Below are 17,989 nucleotides of genomic sequence, written 5' to 3'. Positions count from 1 at the left end.
TGAAAACAAGTCGAGGCTTGGAAATAAGCTACATGCTCAATGATAGGACATTATTTTTCATGATTAGGATGCATTCAACGGACTAGCAGGTATTCTTATGAAGCGATGTAGAAGATTATCCCATGGTTTGAGGAAAATGCTTGTGCTAGTTTGCTACGGGGAGAAAAAGAAGCTACAAAAACAGAATGATCACACTGTTGTTCTAAAAAATAATGACACCTAAGTGTTAACAAGGTTCATCTCTGGTTGGTAGGATTATTTTAAAATAAGAAGGAAAGATTAGAGCACAAAAATTAAAATGTTAACAGCAGCTATTTCTGCTTTGTGGGGTTATAGGTGATTTTGGTGTCTTTTTTGTATGTGGGTGTGCTTTTCTACAACATAAACAACACAAAGACAACCAATATCTTTTTGAAGACTCCAAAACTCTCATTTCTACTGAAGCCCATGCAAGGATACAGAGCTCAGAGTGCCGTGGGTCATCCACAAGGACATTGACCATTGTTTTCAAGTAGACATAATGTTTTCCTTTGGCTCATTGGCCAATTGACCTCCCATCAAGAACAACCACCTTCCTGGTCACCAGGAGGATATGAATCAGGCCTCCAGGTTAACGGAACACAATGAGCGCTTGACCCTGGAAACCCTCGCCTGACCCGTCCACCACCTCACACGTCACACAGAAGCCTCCTCAGATTTCACCATGTGACAAACACTGACAAGTGGCAAATTCAGCCAAACTAGAAAGATGCTCACAGTTGAGCAAGTGAAAACAGAAACATGTATATAAAACATGATCTTTTTTTATTTTAAAAATTTATAACAACAGTAATAACATTGAAAGGAAATTGAGTAATATGTTAATCATGGTTATCTCTATGTGGTGGGACTATGGGTGCCTTTAATTTTCTTACTTTTGCTTATCTCTATTTTCTAAAATAAGTAGTATTATTTTGTGATTTTAAATAAAATGAGTAAGTTATTTTGTCAATTTAATCAAGCCAATAATTTGGGATTCCATATTTATAAATAGACCAGTATAGATAAGAGATCTCTAAAGGATTGAATGGTTTAAAATATTGGCATTTTTACTAAATGTAGTCAAGTCAATTTTACTTAATCTATTCAAAGTAGCCGTGGCCCTGTGTTTAATGACAGCCAGATTTGGCTTTAATCCTGCTGGCATCCCATCTGGGACCTTTCCTTGAAGAAAATGCTCCTCCTCCCATTCACCCATCACCGGGACACTTTTCTCCATTTTCCATTTGGGGTCCAGCCCCTCTCATTCCTGCTGACTTTTATACACGATGGTCACGGATGGCATGGATCGACTCTCCCCACTCCCAATCCCCAAGCCCCAGCTTTCTAGCCCTTCCGTGAGGGACCACAGCAGCCTCCCCTTGTTGCTGTGCAAGTCCCTAGGTGTCTTCATGTTTAAACAAAGACCCCAGATGAGAGCCTTTTGGGAAGCTTTACGATTCTTCCACTTGGCAGAACAGCCTTGAATCTCACCATGCCCTATATTGCCCCTTGAGTCCCTAGGGCTTCTTACAGATATGTCTCTCTCCTAACTCCTTTGAAACTTCTTTGCCCTGAGTCTCTATCAAGGCAGGCATGACTGAAGGCCAAAGGAAACTAGCAATGGCTCAGTAACTTCTTTGGGGCATTCTTTCATGAAATATGAATGGCTGACCCGTATTATGTGCAGCCGTGAATGGAGAAACAAATTGTCACCCCTAAACTAATAAATGAACATATGCTTTGGGAGACCAAAGACTCACTCCCTTGTCCATCTGGGGACCAGGATTAGGCCTCTTTTTCCTAAGTGTCCAAGACAGCAGAAGCATGAGGTCATGTAGACATAATGGGTATCATGTATATAGAGCTTTCTTATCACAAAGTGCTCATGCTCATCATCCATTTTAATGCTCATAGCTGTGGGAGGTGGGCATTTATACCTTCATTTTACTGGCATGGAAACTGAGGCTTACAGAGGTTAAGGCACTCAGCAGAGGTCTCACCACCAGTAAATGTTCGAGGGAGACTTGAATACAGTTCTTTTGACTTAATAGTGGATGGTCTCTGTTGTGCCATTGTTCATCGTGGGAGCTGTTTTGAGGTTGATCACCTGTGGCATTACCAGTTGGTTGTGTGTTTCAGGAGATTTACCTCAGACAGAGACAAGTGAAATTCTTAGAAAGAGCCAACCTGGGTCCGAGAGATAGATATCAGATATTTCTCAATTTGTACTCATTTTGGGTGGGGCAGTCTTTCATTGGATGGTCTGTCCCACGTGTCTCAGGGTGTTTACCATCCCTGATCCCCTCCTACTAAAATCTAATTGGGACAATCCAAAATGCCCCCACACATTTCCAAACCCCTCTGGGGGAACTGTGTGAACCACTGCAGGAATCTGAGAATCGCTGATTTAGAAGCAATGCCTATATTGCTAATAGGTGACGACTCAGAGCAAGAATTAGATCAATAGGAAGATAATTACTGCACAGTGCAGATAATTTGAACTGGACCGACCTGGACTAACTCGGAGTTTGTACGGAACATCAGATTTGATGGTTGATGTGATCAACAAGCATTCAATAGGTTGGCTGCCAGGATAAATGCATTACGAGTATAATGAGTGTTGTGTGATTTCATTAGAATGGAAAAAACAAATATCTACATCTCTGACGGAGTATGTGTCTCTCTCAGTTGTTCCTTGAGTTGGCAGTGATGACCTCTTTAATGTCCCAGACCCTCATTAGTGTTAAATTCTTTCTAATTGGCAAAGGGAGCCATCGAGACGGTACTAATGGATCCTGGCAGAAGTAGCAGTGTCAGGTGCTGTAAATGAGAAAATCTAGGCAGCGACCTTTCAGAAAAGAGGCAGGCGAGAATTAGAAGCCTCAGTGATTCCTCTACCTCCATGGAAACAAGTCGTTTCTTTCACCAGCACACAATGCTTGTTCATAGATACCATTTTCAAGGGCCATTTTCTCCAGGGTGTTGTTAACAGACAAATGAGCTTTCCTGTTTGACTAGGAGAAGAGGTTTTGTGCTAGACTCTTTGGGGAGACCCCTCCCATAAATCCAACTTATCTCCATCCATAGCAAACCATCTGACTCACACAGGCAGCTGGTGAAAAGGCCTTTGTACTGCGCGGCCATTCCTATCACAAGCCTTGCCTGGTTCTCAGACGGATGAAGTTGTTGCCTTTCATTTCTCTTGGATGGCTTTAGGGCTACAGTTTGCTTTTCCCTGAGTAAAGATTACACAGCAAGAGCAGCTCTGATCTTATTCTAACCGATTTGCTAGATGTTATCTCTCCTTTAAAGACCCCAGAAACAAAAGATTCAGAAATTCGAGCAGTCTGCTCTCTCATGCAGAGGGGTTCAATCATTTAGCATAGCTATTATTGGGCACCTTTTCAGACTCAGACAAGAGGGACTACACAAGTTTCAAGAAAGTATTTTGATTTCATTTTTGTTTCTGAGTCACTGGTGAACTGAATACATTAAAAGCCCAGTGGGATTGTGTAAAATCTTTTCCTCAAGGGGAGATGCTGGGCACTCATGTTATCGCTCCAGAATCTTGCTTCCTATGTAATGATTCCAGAAAGCACGTTTTTTGAGGTTCTTAAAATAGATTCAGGTACCTGCTTTAATCTCAAGAATCCTAAACAGTCAGGAGTCAAATTTATTAGGAAAAACCAATTACAGCTCCCTACAAACTTCTCTCTCCCCAACCTTCTCAAATCTCTAACAATTTTAAATAGCTATCTATGTTTGACCAAAGTGACTCATCAGTAATAAATCATCTCATCTTCTATATTGTTCAATGTTCCCCATATAAAAACCTGCATGATAGACTCCATCCTGAGTTGAGAGCTAGGATTTTTTTTTCTCTCCTAATGGATGGATAAGGAAGGTCATGAGAGCTGTGAATCCCTCAACTGTCTCTTGATCCTAAGGCCAGCACTAAGTTTCATGCTCGAAAGAATAGTTTAATATAAATAATTTCCGGTATAAAACTACTCTTACCATTTACCTTCTTGGTTCTTGAATCTTTTTTTTCTCCTGTTTTAATGGTTTTGTAATTTTATTGCTTGAGATGTTTTCATGTAAGCTGCCTCCCCTCTGCTTTGGCTACACATAGGATATAAATGTGATGTTTAGGATTTTCTAAGATATTCCTAAACTCAAATTTATTCCCGATAGTCTAGTATGCTAAAGCCAAGAGAGCACCCAAGGTTATAAGACCATGAGTTCCGATGTGGCTATAAAATGCTCTCACAGTCCTCATCTGTCAAATCCTCACAGATAGGGAGGGTGGCGAGCTGGTTTGCCGCTGAGCAGTTTCACTGAGCTGATGGGTTTGACTCTGAAGCTTTATATCACCTGCAACAGTCATGTCTCTCCAAGTCTGTTTTCATTTCCCCACAGCCCCTCTCTTAGAGTAGAAAGACACCTCAGTTTATGGGAGGATTTTAAGGTCCCAGGAAGAATTCCAACCCCTCCAAAAAGAAAAAAAGAGGAAAAGAAGAAAACTTTTCTAACTGGCTTTTGTTGAAAACTAAAAATGTCACAACGAGGAATGTATCCTTTGACTTGGAGATTTGTGTCACTTGAAAACTCAAGGGAAGGATTAAGGTAAATGTGTCTCTAACTTTGTAACATTTACCCTTGTATGTTATTGCGTTTATTGGATTCCTTTTCTGAGATCACATTTGGGTAGAAGGAAAGGGATGAAAAACGATGCGGATATGAAAGCTGCAATGGGAGGAAACACGGAAGTGCAAAAAGGACTAAGAGATGAGACAGTCTGGCTCAGCAGAGAAAACCTTAATTATGGCACAGCCTTGCCAAGGCTGAGCATCTGCAGGGCTCACATCCACCCAGGACACCTCTCCCTGCAAATCAGTGAGACCACTGGACCTGTATGGGAGCAGGCTTTCAGTTTTGACGGCCAACTCTTACAACAGGAAAATCTGACGAGTGTCTGGTTGAGATCATGTCAATTCTCAGAAGCCGAGTATCAGGAGTGAGAACGGGGTGCTCCAATTTGAAAAGAAATATGTTTTTTTAAAATGCAGCAACATCCAAATGTATAACCAACCAGTGCCAAAAAAGCAGCTAACCAGGAGGAGGATGTCACGTAAAGTCATATTTCTCTCCCCTCTTGCAAGCAATATATCTTGTGCAGCTCTGCCCCTCTGTCAGGTTGCAAACAAAGGGAGAATTCACTCCTGAGGCCATGTGGCAGGAGCAATTAGGTTGATGGGATTTGGTTTGAACTCTAGGCCAACACTTCTCCAAAGGACAAATGCAGGTTTCTTCCAGATGAGAGTTTCCACAGGACCACGAGTGGAAAATTGTTTCATCGCAAGAAAAAGAGCCCAGTGATTTCAGCAACTGATGAAGCAATAGCTTGTAAGAGGTTTCATTCCCACTGGGCCAATTTGTGTTTGGAGGGAGAACTGGTCAACCGTGGAAGATTAATGGCACTTCTAAGGTTTTGGGTTGTTCTCTGTGTTATTAAAAACACGGCTGTATACACTCTACCTTAATTTGATTAACAAAAATATAATCTCCTCAAAGTTACACCTAGTTTAGAAGTGTAAAAGTTCAAGAATATGTACGGTCTGCGTGATCTTACAAATAAATGCAAATTTTAATAGCACATCAGAAACATGTAAAATTAGTAGCTTTCTACTGTTACTTAAAATCAATATTAAAATATTGGGAAATATCTAAAATATTTATGGATTTTAGAACTGATCATTGCATTGATGACTCTGCATGGATGACATATGAGACGTCACTCTCTAATGCAAGTTGTTCATTCCACAGCCTCCTCCCCCCTTCCTGCTGGTAGAATCCCAATTTCGCTTGCTTGTTCATTGCTTTGCCATGTGACTTAGAGTGTAAACGCTGATTAGTCTAAACCCACAGTGGTCACTGTACTTCCCTTGCCAGTGATTAGTTTAGAAGTGGGCATGTGGTCCAGATCTTGCCAATGAGATGTGAGGAGAAATCTGGGGACTTGGATAAAAAATTTCCTGCCTCTCAAAAAACAGAAATAAAAGAGAACAGTCACATTTTTCTGCAGGATAATTTTGTCTCGGAAAATGATGCTTTGAGACAATAAGAAGAGATGACCACAATGCCCTGAGAATGCCAGAGCAGAGAGAAAGAATCTAGATAATCAAGCCAATGAAATAGCCTGCTCTGGAGCATCTCCTTCTGGGCTTCTTGTTATAAGAGATAATAAATATCTTCATTGTTGAAGCCTATTCATCTAGAATTTTCTACTACTTGGAAGTGAAACAATTCTTAAAGGTACATCATAATTACCCATAAGCATTTGAGTACAATTGCTTCAGTTAAAAAATTATGGAATGCATAACTAGAAGGACCCACAACTAAAAATACACAACTATGTACCGGGGGGCTTTGGGAGAAAAAGGAAAAATAAAAATCTTTAAAAAGAAAATATTATGCAATGAAATCAGACATTTTGAATTTGTACTAATCTCAACATTCTAATAGGGAATTGCTTAACAATCTCTCCTTTGACTCATCAAAGTGGAGGTGGGGATGGTATTTGAAGAGGATTTGCATTTTTGCATTTTATAAATGATTCTAAAAAGTAAGATAAATAAATTATTCTAGAAGAACTCTACCCCTTTTCAATTATTCCCTCATTTGTTGATCTATAATTTATAATTCATGGACTAGACAAAAATAAAATTTTAAATCTCTTCATCTATAGACTTTAAAGGTATGTTCGTTAGGGATGTGAATTAATCAAGAAGAGATAAAATGGTGTTTTTTCATGGCAATTTTAGATGGATGAGGAAATACGCAACTTGACTCACTGCAGTGGAAAAAAACTAAATGCTAAATAGTTTGATTTTTCTGTAGCAGAAAGGAAATCTAGGTTAAGAGTGCAGAAGTGGACACACAGGGCAGTGGCCACTTTGTTACTTGATTAAAATTCCAGTTGGTCATACTTGGAACCAGGTCCTCACTCCACACTCTCTTCTTCTCACTCCCATTAAAATTCTTCTACACTTCCCTTTGTTTCAGATCAGCTGTCAGGGAAAGTTTGTTTATATATCTTGGGAGTGAAGCTTCAAGGTCACTTCCTACCATTAATTACCTGTCAGCTAGTGTCACTTGGGGCATTTCCTGTCCCTATTCTCAATAGTGCTGAGGAAGAGAAAATCTCAGTGGTCTCTAATTTTTAATCCTCCCCAGCAGTCTTCAAATATGTGCCAGTATACCACTCATTTCACTTACCCAGGACTATTTTGGTAGAAAAATGTCAACATAGTTTCTCTAGAATAAATCTAATACATTCCTTGCTGAGACTCTTTCTGTAGACAGGGCAGCACAGTATTTTCCTACATCTTTGGAAGCAAACCAGGTTGAGTACAGATTGCTTAGAAGCGATGCAAATAAGCACTGGGTATGAATCCAAAATAGCTACTCTTAGCTGAATATCAAGAAACAATTGCTTCAGTCATCTTTATTAACTAAAGCTAATAGACTCTTTGATTCAGTTGAAAACACTCAATTAAGTAAAAAGAAAATTATTTTAGTTATTGATTGCTTCGTAAAGAAGGAATAATCAGTTACCAGAAAGAGAGTTCTCACGTTTGAATTGGATGCACAAGATCATAAGGTGAAAGCTTATTGAAATTTTCCAGTAAACACAAATTGTAGAGAGCTTAAAAGATCTGATCTTGTTTGACATATTTGATGAAAAGAAAAATCTTTGAAAACTTCTGATTTGACACTATTCAGATATTAGACGTAATTCTTCTCTACTCTGGGAGTGCTCAGAATATCTCAATAGTGCATGAGTGGCCTGTAGAATAGGAAAGTATCAGCTATTGAGTTTTATTTTCATCCAAAGCTGATTTTTTTTTTAAACCAAAATTAAGCTCCCCAGCCGCTCCCCCCTACACCCCCAGACTACCTGTTTTAAGACTCTGGTAAGAAACCCTACAAAGTATCAGGGAAGAATATAAAGACTATTTAAATAAATGAAGAGAAACATTATGTTAGTAAAGGAGAAAATTTTCCAAAGGAAGTTTAACAAAATGATTCTAAAATTTATCACCGAAAAAAACTAAACTGGTATAAATAGCCAAGCAGATTCTGAAACAATAGTGAAAAAGAGGGAAGACATATCCTCAGACGTGAAGGCGTGTTATGAAGTTACGACAGTTGCATCACTGCGGTGATGCTATGAGAATAGACGCAAATCAATTTAAAACAGAAGAGAACGCTCAACAAATGCAAGGACAATCAAAAACCAGCCTGGACATCACACAGAAGAAGAAATTCCAGATGTAAGAGGGAGTTAAATGTAAAATTATGCCCATGAAAGAAGTGGAAAAAAACACGGGTAAAAAGTACATGATCTTGAGGATCAGAGGCTATTCTGGGCATAAAAGTAGAAGAAAACATAAAAAAAATTTGATGTATGTGACTGCATAAGAATGTAAATCTTGGGGCTGGCCCCGTGGCCGAGTGGTTAAGTTCGTGCGCTCCGCTGCAGGCGGCCCAGTGTTTCGTTAGTTCGAATCCTGGGCGCGGACATGGCACTGCTCGTCAGACCACGCTGAGGCAGCGTCCCATATGCCACAACTAGAAGAACCCACAACGAAGAATACACAACTATGTACCGGGGGGCCTTGGGGAGAAAAATGAAAAAATAAAATCTTTAAAAAAAAAAAAAAAAAGAATGTAAATCTTACTATCTCACCAAAAAAAATCCTCAACAAAATAAGAAGGCAAACAACTGTGCAATAGATGTTATTTTATATATATATATGTGTGTGTGTGTGTGTGTGAGAGAGAGAAACACCTTTCCAGCCAATTGGGATGAATTCAATGCTCCCTTCCCCCAAGAGAAATATAGGCAAAGGACTGGAATAGGTATTCACCAACGAAGAACTACATAGACGGCCATAAATATATATAAAAAAACTGCTCAACCTCAATGATGCTCAAATGAACCCAAATTAAAACCACCACAACATACATTTACACAAAACCTTCTAATGTTCACAGTGACTGCAAAGCTGTTAAATGTAATCATATCTGGTCACTAAAACCTTTTCCTTGGAATTAATCACAAGGGAAATGCTCATGATATATTTTAAGTGAAAAAGTATATTACAAAACAGTTTAGTTGAATGTTTGTAATTATTCAAAAATAAATGCTATGTGTAAACATATGCATAGAAAAAGACTCGAAGGCTCAAGGAGTTATCTCCAGGTGGTGGGATCCCAGGCTATTTGAAATTTCTTTTTATGCTTTTCTGTGTTTGTCTTTTACTGTATTAATCAAAAAACAGAAACGATAAACGCCCTCGTGGAGTCTGATTTCAGACTCTCTCGTGCCTGCGTTGACTCTCCCAGCAGCGGCCACTCGTGGATCCTTCTGCTCCTGGGCTGCCTGATTCAGACCCAGATCTGAAAAAACCCATCTCTGTTCCCAGCCTTCTTCACAGGGTTCAACTCCCCTGGCTTTATGTCCATCCCTGAGCACAGACAGTGAGAACTAATCAGAGCCTTTCTGTAAAATGTGAGATTTGTCAAATATATGGAAACCAAGCAGTAAAATTTGACACGCCAGCTAAATATAGGTGGTGCTAACATCCAGTTTAAAATACCTTCGGTCCTTCGGAGGAGGGCACGGCGCATGATTAACACAGAGCTTCACCCGATGGCTGATGTTATTCCTGCATTTTTCAAATGTTTTTGCTTGGACCTTTTCAAAATAAACCATAGAATTGGGCTTCATGTGCTTATATGGCAAGGTTGCTCCCTGGGATACCGTCACAAGGCTGAAGCATAAAATCGAGCTCAGAGTCCTTGCCAAAACATGAATCAGTTCCAGCCCAATATTCTGAACTCTGTTCTTTTTTTCCATTCTCTAATATTTCTTCACATCACAGCCCAAACAATCGCTCGTAATTAAACTGAGTGAAGGAGCAGGCCCTGGCAGGAAATGGGTTTGGCAAGGCTCCCGAAGCTCTTCATTGTCTTCCACACAGAACAATTACATCAGTTCCTTCCATTTCCAGAGAAAGAATGGATTTTGCAGAGCAGCAGATGAGAATAAGAGGAAGGAGGCAGCTTATTTACATATTCCTAATCAAGTTAATATATAATTTTTTATGGGAAAAGGAAATGCCTTAAAGAATTGAACGGTCGTCTTAAAAGCCCGCTTTCACTTCCTCCAGGAGCCACACCACATGCTGACTGCAACCTCTGCTCCCCAGTTACTCACGTCTGCTGAAAACCTCCAGGTTCAAAGGGAAAGCCAGCCAACAAGTGTGATATATTCCAGAGTCTGGAAGCTTCAAGAGAAGTTAAATGCCATCCATGTTTGAAAAGTTAAAAATGTATCATCCCTCCGTTCTTCAGCATCTGCTATTTACTCAGGAGATTCACAGCAAACCCTAAGGCAGAGAGAGGATTTAGAGTCTAAATGTGTACACTGAGATGGGGTAAGATAAGGGATGTCCTAAGAGTTGTTGGCTTCAGCTCAGCTGAACGACAGAGCATCAGAGTCAACTTGCTGCATCCTAGTGACGAATGCCTTATCAGCTTACGGGCATGCCAGGGGTCAGGTGCCCTCCCACCTCAGGGTCTACCAGGTGAAGAGAGGTCAGCTTCAACGTAGGTTTACCCCATCCACCTGATCGTGCTTTCCTTTTTTGCCCATTTACCTGCTCTTGGCAGCCTGGAATTTATCACAGTTGCCTAGGAAAGGAGACTTTGGGTCGAGGGGCCAGTTCTCAAAAATCCAAGACGTGTCAGAGACATGCAGGATCTGAGGTCCAACCTCCCAATGAGACTAGATGAGAGAATCATGCTTTCCAAAAGAGTGTCTCAGACATTCAGGAGGAATGAGGACCTTTTGGGATGCCAAGAAGATATGGGGTGAGTCTCCTTGGGACCAGGGCGAGCCCATGAAACATGGAGGCCAGAGAGTGACCGGGGAGAAGAGGACAAGTGTTCTGCCCTGGGGACTGAGGGGACAGATCCAAGGTATTCATTCCTCCAGAGGGTAAATCCTCCACCAGAAAACTAATTCCTTGGGCTCCCAGATATGCCAGTTTCTGGAGGGAAAGGATTCAGTGCCTGATCCCATGCTTACAAGCAGATTCCTGTACAAATCCACACATTTCAGAGACAAAGTGGGCCTCTTGACCTTGCAACTGGACACAGAGCCAGCTCTTCAACTGAGAGCACTATTCATTAAAATACAGGGACAGGAGTAAAATTAGAGAGAAGCTGCGGAATCTTATCTGAAGGAGCATACACATCGGATAAGGCAGAGGCTGGCCCACCTGTGAGGCTGGCTGACAGGTGTGGGTTCTTTCCCTGCTCACCCAGCTTTGTCCACGGGCCAACAAGTCAAGAGTATTCAGAAAGTAGTGGCAGAGGAAACTCAGTAAAAATGCCCCAATAAAGAAGCAAGAATATGATTTCAACACTAATAATGAAAGCAGCACCATATAAGGCAAGAGTCTCTTGTTTACAAGTGACAGATGCTCAACTCAAAAGGGAGTCTGTAACGTAAGCCAAAAGGGGAATTTATCAGCTTACATAAATAGGCCAGGGTTTAAAACAAAGCTCAGGCACATCTAGATTCAGAGGCTTCACTAATATCGTCTGGGTTTTGTCTGTCTTTCCATTTCTTGGTTTTGCTTTTTTTTTCCTTTTCTATCTTGGCTTAATCCTGCAGACCGGTTCTCCCATGACTAGGGAAGGTGGCAGTTATAAAGGTATTGGTCATTCTTTTGTTCTGTAGCATCTGGAACTCCTCTCTCTCTTTAGGGAATTTCCCAGTTCGTAAGTCTTGGTGGGGCATGTGCCCTCCCATTGCAGAAGCTGAAAATGTCGGATGCTTGATTTCCCAAACTTCTTTGCAGCTGGGGCTCAGCATGTAACCTGGGCGACAACAACCAAACACGGCCATCCTAAATTTGGAACAAGATGCAGATAAAGCAAAGAAAGAGAAAAGAAACAAAAGCAGAAACTTTGAGGCCTTCTCCCTGACAAGGTCACATTCCTGGGGTGACAGCGGCAATGGCAGCACTGTGTGTGATCCAGGGTCCTCGCTCGCAGTGTCAGCTCTGTAGGCTGGAGGGCTTAGTGCTCAGCCATCATGGCAATGGTGTCCTTGTTGCACCTGTCGCAGGACATAATTTGCGGCCATATTCTGGTTGTTGAACATACTAGCTGGTTGTCTGGCCACGCCAGGGGTTCCTTCTGTACCCAGCAACCTTTTCATAAATTTCTTGTCTGCTTAAGTCATCAGAGTGGGTTTCTATTGCTTGTAAATAAGAACCTTACTGCAAACAGCTGCCCCAGCATCACATCGTCCCAGCTTAATCACCCCAGATGAAGAGGAATGTCTCTCTTCTAAGTGTGTATATCAATCCAGGCAAGGATTCTTATTGATCTTTGGGGGTCACATGCCTACCCTTACCCCAATCATGTTGCTAGAGGAATGAGACTTTATGATTGACCTAACCTGTGTGAAACGTCCATTTCTACAGCCAAGGACAGTGGAACTCAGGAAAGACAAACTCACAAGGACCTTATGGAATGGAGGCAGTGACATTTCCCAAAGGAAATAGCTGTCCACTATAAACACTTTCCTTTTATACAGAACTTTCCCTAACTATTCACCAGTCTTTTAAAACTCACAAATACCACACTACAAAGAATTGAAGGAACAAGTTGTGTTTACTAGTTTCCTCAGAAGAACAAAATAGGATATTTTAAAGTGAAGAAACCAAGAAATATGGTAAGCAGAAGGGATCTTGTGTGTGGAATTTCTCAAAATAAGGTATTTTATGGTTTCTTGTCTCCAAACCTTGGAAATTTTGTAGAAAAGATTTTCAGTAACATCTAAACACTATTAGGAAATCACAGTTTCTAAACAAAATCCCCACCCCACTCTCTTCTAATTACTACCCGTTTATGGTCATCTAGCACGTAGTGAGATTTTTCAGAGTCTTATGGGAAAATGATGCCCCTAGTGAAAGTTCACCAGGAAACTAGTCTTTGCGGAGGGAAGTGGACAGCTTCAACCATCACATAGTGTCACTGCATCCCAGGGAGCAGGAACCCCACCACATGCCCAAGAGAGTCTTACACGATGCCAAAACTCTTGGGAAGCACGGGCTCAGCTGGAGGCAGAAAGCCAGTTTAGAAGAAAAGTGGGAGAAAGCCAGAGCCAAGGGGAACAGGATAGAAAGAATGCTAAAGAATGAGAAATGGAGCATGTACGAATTGCACCAAGGTTAGCAAAACCTTAATATAAACAGTAACAGCTGTATGCTGAGTCCCTGCAGAAGGAGTCTGTGCTGGATATTTTCCATTTGGCTCCCCAGATTGTTCTCCATGCTTCTCCACTTTGCTCACTGACCTGGAAGGCTGAGCTACCTGACTGCATCAATGGGCTCTCTGTCTGCATGCCTCCAGTTGGCTTCAGCCAGTGGGAGGCCCAGGTGGAAGACAGAAGAGTAGGAGGAAAGTGAAGTCTGAGACTTTACTTCTCTGCTTCTCTCCTCAGAGATCATGGCTCCCATCAGGGGGTCTTTTCTCCACCGCCCCTCTCTCCAGGTCCTGTTCACTGCCCTTGTCCCTTTCAGGACCAGGTAGAAGGCACTCTCTACTGTTCTAGCCCCAGCGCACTGCTCCATCCCTTGCTGGTTTCCCTAATCCATGCCCACACTTTGTAAATAGTCCCTTTACACAGCGGTTTTTACACCTCTTAGTCACGTCTTTTGAAGGTGCTATCAGTTTCCTGCTGGGCCCACGACTGAAGCAAAATCAAAACATTCTTTGAAAGACTTAATCGTTGACCACTTGTGGCTTGGGGTGGGTAGGTAGGGGGAGCAAATGGACACATTCAAAGGCAGGAAGAGAGCGAGCAGAATGGGAATGAGGCGAGTAGAGGTGTGGCACTCAGTTCAGACCTGTTCCTACACTGCATCCGAGGGCAGGTGTGACATTCAGTTCAGACCTGTTCCTAACTGCATCCGAGGGCAGGTGTGGCACTCAGTTCAGACCTGTTCCTACACTGCATCCGAGGGCAGGTGTGGCACTCAGTTCAGACCTGTTCCTACACTGCATCCGAGGGCAGGTGTGGCACTCAGTTCAGACCTGTTCCTACACTGCATCCGAGGACAGGTGTGACATTCGTGTGTGCGTGGGGATGGAGGTGGAAGTTCAGGAATTATTCACACTAGGTAGTTAATAAAAACTAGGAAAGTAGACGAGCTTGTTCAGGAAACAACAACAGAGTGAGAGGATATGATTGTCACTTTAAAAAAACTCACAAAAGTCTCCAAGAGCTTAAATTTCTAACGAGTAACATAGAAAACCCTACACTTCACCTCTCAACTTTTATAACTGAAATCCCTGTAAATGTTATGCACTGTGTCTGTGAACTGAGGAAGTGCTTTGTCAGAGGACTTCTGGTCTACTTATATGTAAGCAGGCATTTCTACAGAAATAGTCATCACTGCCGCCATCAGAAGGACAGAATGGCTCAGGGCTAAAGGGACCTCTGGAGGAAAAGATGGCACATTCGTAATTAGAAGCACTTTCCTTTGGGAAAGAAATCAGTAAGAACTCAAATTTTTAAAAAATCTCAAGTAATGCCTCTTAAATATACACGTCCTTATATATTTTTAATCATATTTTCATATTCTGGTAATATACAGGGAAACTACCTATCCAAGTAGTATAACAAATAACAAAAGATGAATGAAATTTAGGTTTAAGGACACAAAACAATTGGCAGCTGGCACTAAGAACAAGATTTGGTGAGAAAACATCAAAGCAGGGTTTAGGGGCTGGCGAGGTGGCATAGAGGTTAAGTTCACAGGCTCCGCTTCAGGCACCTGGGGTTTGCTGGTTTGGATCCTGGGCACAGATTTATGCACCACTTGTGAAGGCATGCTGTGGCAGGGGTCCCACATATAAAATGGAGGAAGATGGGCACAGATGTTAGCTCAGGGCCAATCTTCCTCAGGAAAAAAAAAAAAGAGGATTGGCAGCAGATGTTAGCTCAGGGCTAATCTTCCGCAAAAACAAAAGACAGGGTTTAGAAAAAGTAAATGTCCATCAAAAGATGAATGGATAAACAAAATGTGGTATATCCATACAACGAAGTAGTTCTCTGCAATAAAGAGAAACCAGCTAGTGATATACTCAAAAACACAAAGGAGTCCATAGTGTATGATTCTATTTAAACAAAATTCTAGAAATTGCAAACTCATCTACAGTTTCAAAACGCAGATTTCATTGGTTGCTGGAGTCAGGGATCAGACGGAGGGATAGACAGAAATGGAAACTTCATATGATGGAATTATTTTGCACCTGGATTGTAGTAGTGGATTCATGAGTGCATACATTTGTCAAAATTCTTTGAATTGCACACTTTAAGAAGATACTACTTATAGCACAAAACTTATACCTCAACAAAGATGATTTTAAAAGGAAAAAAAAAACAGGGTGAGAATTGCTGTGGACAGCGGATGTATTCCCCAGAACACAAGCATTTAATGGCTAAAAGGAAGAATGGCCACCGACAAGGAGCAGTCAGGAAGTGGGAATACAAGCAGTAGAGTGATGTCCCTCAAGGAGCAGGAGTAGGGGTTTTAAGAAGAACTGGCTGGTTAATTCTAAGAAGAGATCTCTTCAGATAATGATTAAACTTATCCACAGGCTGTAACATTGCAGGAGAAATTTATAAGCTTTGGCAGAGCAGTCTCCAAGTGTGGGACTGTGGACTCCAGCGGCCAGGGAATCCCACAGCAAAGAGGAAAGGAAGAAGGTAGAGGCAGGATGAAGACTTGTGTTCAGGCATCTGAGATAAGAAAAGAAGATAGAGTAAGATATGGCAGTTACCAGAGGCAGGAAGGGATAAGGGGAGAGAATTGTTTTTCAAGGACAGAAATGTGAGAATCTTTATGTGCAGAAGGGAATAAATCAGCAGAGAGGGAGAATTTCAACCTGTAAGAGGCCAAGGAGAGGCGGGCTCCAGAAAGTTGGGCTTGAATGGAAAGAACCTCATCCCCCATGTATAATGGGGGAGAGTAAGGATGAGTGGATGTGCAGACGAATCTTTTAGAGAAGGAGAATAAGTTGAGACACTTTATGCCTCGTGGCCTCAATGTTCTCAATAATTTAAGAGGCATAGAAATGTGATGTGAGGCGTTGAAATAGGATAAGGGTCTCAGGAGATTTTAAATAGTTACACAGCTAAAAAGGAAGGGTATCTGGAAATCCTCAGAGGCTGGTCTAAAAGGGGGAAGCTACATGACCTAGATTTTTTTATAATTAAAGACCCAGGGGGAGGAGAGCGTGGCGTCCAGTAGCAGGAAGAAAGAGTTAACTATGGATAAGGAATAGATGAACAGAGATAATACACAGAGAAGTAGGCAAAGGCAAGATAATGCCTCCTCATCAGTCTCCTTCCTTCTCTCCATGCTACTCTCCTGCCCAGAAATGTATATTCATAAAAGTTAAAACTGTCAGTGTAGAGGAGGATGGGATGGGGAAAAGACTACTCCAGTACCTCAAGTACCCAGGACTATACTATGGTACTCAAGTACTATTGTACATGACCTTGACTAAAATAAAATACACTGGAAGTTAGAAGAATGCTAGGCTTTGTATGTCAGTGAGACTGTAAACACACACACACATATGCACACAGAGTGGTAACACACTGCATACTGTTTAATTCAAAATATCTCAGTGAGCTTTCTTATTCTTTTATACAGCTGAATAATATTTCATACTCTTGATGTATCATTATTCCTTCAACCAGAGAGTTATTGATGAACAGAGATTGTTATCAAGACTTTCACCTTTATAAACAATGCTGCAGTGAATAACGTTGTATAAATATCATTTTGCATGGATACAAATACATCTCCAGGATGAATTCCTGGAAATGGAATGCTAGGTGAAAGGGCATGCGATTTAGTGTTTAATATCGTATCATTTTACACTCCCACAGGTAAAATATGAATGTCTATTTCCTCGTAACCTCTCCAACACGATATTTTAACAAAATTTTCTATCTTCACTAATCTGATTAAAACGGCATGTCAGTGTAATTTTAATTTGCATTTCTCTTAATATGAGGGAGATTGAGCATCTTTTCACGTATTTAGGAGTAATTTGTGTTTTCTCTTCTGAGATCTGTCTATTCATTGCCTTTGCTCATTTTTCTACTGGGTAGTTGATCTTTTTCTTATTGATTTTTATACTCTTTAAATATACAATATATCCTCATTGTTCACGAATTCCATATTTGTGAATTCACCCATTTGCTAAAATTTATTTGTAATCCCCACACCAATCCTCACAGTGCTTTCATGATCGTTCACAGATATGCACAGAGAGGTGAAAAATGTGAGCCACCAACGTGCTCGTTCCCAGCAGAGGTCAAACAAAGCCACGCTCTGCCTCCTTGTGTCAGCTCCCAAGCTGTAAACAAGTGTCCTTTTCATGGTCTACTTAGTGCCACATTTTTCACATTTCTGTGCTCTTTTGTTGGTGATTTGGCTATAAAATGGTCCCCCAAGCATAGTGCTGAAGTGCTGTCTAGTGTTCCTAAGAGAACACGTGTGTTTGGAAAGCTTTGTTGAGGCATGAGTTATAAAGCTGTTTGGCTGTGAGCGTATTAAGCAAGGTGTCTTCAGACAGAAACACACATGAAGTGAGGTTAGGTACCGATCGCTTGACAAAAATGTTGTGACCAAAGGCTCACAGGAAACTGCCCCTGTATTTCCCCCAGAAGTGATGGCTCAGTATTTGCTGGTTCAGTGTTCTCAGTGACTCTACAGACCATAACTACCGGAAATAGTGACAACCATTCAGGAAATTAGCTCTTTACGATGTAAATTTCAATAATTGTATCCAGCTTGTCATT

General features: G+C 41.3%; 1 long non-coding RNA gene across 1 annotated transcript in view; it reads right to left on the bottom strand.

Moving 5' to 3' along the window:
* The window catches only part of LOC139046048 (uncharacterized), a 31,839-nt gene extending 21,365 nt beyond the window's left edge, over positions 1–10,474 (bottom strand). Inside the window, exon 1 of the long non-coding RNA XR_011505607.1 lies at positions 9,687–10,474. This is a non-coding gene — a long non-coding RNA (uncharacterized lncRNA). The remainder of the gene's footprint in view (positions 1–9,686) is intronic.
* Positions 10,475–17,989: the final 7,515 nt, after the last annotated feature.

The sequence above is a fragment of the Equus asinus genome, chromosome 8, assembly GCF_041296235.1.
Source record: "Equus asinus isolate D_3611 breed Donkey chromosome 8, EquAss-T2T_v2, whole genome shotgun sequence".
Lineage (NCBI taxonomy): Eukaryota > Metazoa > Chordata > Mammalia > Perissodactyla > Equidae > Equus > Equus asinus.
The sequence above is the reverse complement of the archived record's forward strand: the minus strand, read 5'-3'. Positions and strand labels throughout refer to the sequence as shown.